The sequence below is a fragment of the Cebus imitator genome, unplaced genomic scaffold (genome assembly GCF_001604975.1).
Source record: "Cebus imitator isolate Cc_AM_T3 unplaced genomic scaffold, Cebus_imitator-1.0 Scaffold831, whole genome shotgun sequence".
NCBI classification, from domain to species: domain Eukaryota; kingdom Metazoa; phylum Chordata; class Mammalia; order Primates; family Cebidae; genus Cebus; species Cebus imitator.
Genome location: NW_016108146.1, coordinates 218722 through 220975, shown reverse-complemented (window position 1 = coordinate 220975; position 2254 = coordinate 218722).

Below are 2254 nucleotides of genomic sequence, written 5' to 3'. Positions count from 1 at the left end.
CCTCCTGGGTTCAGGCAATTCTCCTGTCTCAGCCTCCTGAGTAGCTGGGATTACAGGCACGCGCCACCATGCCCAGCTAATTTTTTGTATTTTTAGTAGAGATGGTGTTTCACCGTGTTGACCAGGATGGTCTCGATCTCTTGACCTCGTGATCCACCCGCCTAGGCCTCCCAAAGTGCTGGGATTACAGGCTTGAGCCACCATGCCCGGCCCACAGGCTCCTTCTATTCCTGCTGCTACAGAGAACTCTGAAGCCACAGGAAGCCACAGGAAGTTGTACCCTCTCTAATCGCAGGTAAATGGCACAGGCCAGGCTGAGGTTGGAGGCTAAAGGGAAAGAAGAGCCCTACACCCTAGAAGGGACACTGCAGTGACTCCGATTGGAGGCGAGTTTGCTGCGGCCTCACTAGGATCACAGCAAGCCACAGAAGCTGACGGCTGGACTCATTCTTTGAGCTTAATGCAGGGCTGCTTCCGTTTTGGAGATGGAAGGGTCCTCATAGATTTCCCTCCTTCTTGGTGTCTCTCCATTTTCCTCCCTTTCTTCCCCACTCTGCTACAATAAAAAAACACTTCTCCTCTCTCCCTGGTGCAGTCCTCACTGCTGCACAAAGCTACTGCGAAGTTTTGTCTCCCGGGTCCGACTCTACCGACCACCACCGGCCCTCCTCCTGGCAATTCCCTGGTGGACCCACCCCCTGGCCAGCTCCCAGCCTCCGGCTTCAGGCACGCACCCAAAATCGGCGCAGCTGAGCCCCTCAGCTCCACCACGCCAAGTGGCAGGAGAGGGGCAGGACCCTTTTCTCGCCGCTGGCCCCCAGAGGGCCTCGCCCCTTGCCCTCTTCTGGGGATGCGGGAAATCAATGGGAATCAATGCTTTTTAGAAAGAACTTACTTCCCCTTCGCAACCAGTCGGCGACGTGGCAAAATTCTGTCTGTACAAAAAATACAAAATTAGCCGGGCCTGGTGGTGCGTCTGCTGTCCCAGCTATCTGGGGGCTGAGGCAAGAAGATCGCTTGGCCCCGGGAGGTGGAGGCTGGTGGAGGCTGCAGTGAGCCGAGTTTGCACCACTGCACTCCAGCCTGGACGACCAAGTGAGACTCTGTCAACAAACAAAACAAAACAAAACTTCCCCATGGGAAAACAGTTTGTGATTTCTGTTTTCAGGGTTCTTCAAAGGACTAAAAGCAAAAGGCAACGACGGATTCGTTCTGCATGTCCTAGTCGTGGGCCCTGGTGAGTGGCAGACCCTGCTCCTCCCGAGAAGACCCACAAGCGACCCTCAGCCCATCCCTGCCCTGGTGGAGCCCGCGATCGGGGCACAGGATCCGAAGGGCAGCGGCAGCTCCGCAGCGCCCCGAAAGCCACTGAGCAGCTGGGCACAGGCTCCCTCACTAGGTGAAGGTGGAGCAAAAAACGGGAAGAGCCATCCCGGGAGCCTGCTGGGTGTTCATCTTCCCTTCGGCCACCAGGTGACTAGGGCAGGTTTCCGATAGGGGCATTTCCTGGGACTTCTGAAGCAGGCCAGGGGCAGGGTGGATGAAGGCCATTGGACTGTCCTGGCTCCAGAATCTCCCAACGCGCGGGTGTTCAACGTGACCAGAGCGACTCACCGGTCTCTAATGTCTCCGGTTTTCCAAGGCCTCCTCAGTCATCCTGAGGACAGAAAGGCTGGGAGTAGTTTGGTGATTGCGCCCCACCTACAGCATCCTGTAGAATTGGTAGTCACGGTCTCAATGGTGCAATTGGTTAGCGCGTTCGGCTGTTTACCGAAAGGTTGGTGGTTCAATCCCACCAGGGATGCCTCGTGTTGTGTTTTAACCCGTTTCTATCAACCAGGTTAACCCATTTCTGTTAACATACAATAAACCGGGTTAATCATGGGGCATTAATCCTGAGACACACATGTCCTCTTCCTGACCTCCTTACGTCTGAGGCTGTGAGAAGGACCAACTGCGCCTTATACATGTCAAACTGAGGGATCCCAGAGACCTTAGACAGTAATTCACTTCTGGATAAAAATCTTCTTTGCTGCCATGGAGGGTTTGGCTGAGTAAGGTGCCTCAGGTTTTTCATTGATAATAATAGGAGACCTATTACAGTAGCATCCTATCCCCAGGATGTTCCTGGGTTTACTGATGGCTCTATTAATAATGTGACCAGTAGAATCAGTCATCTTCATGCTGATCGTCGCCATGGTTGGTGAAAACAGCATTTCTTCCTTGGTTTGTGTCATTTATTTAACCCTTTACA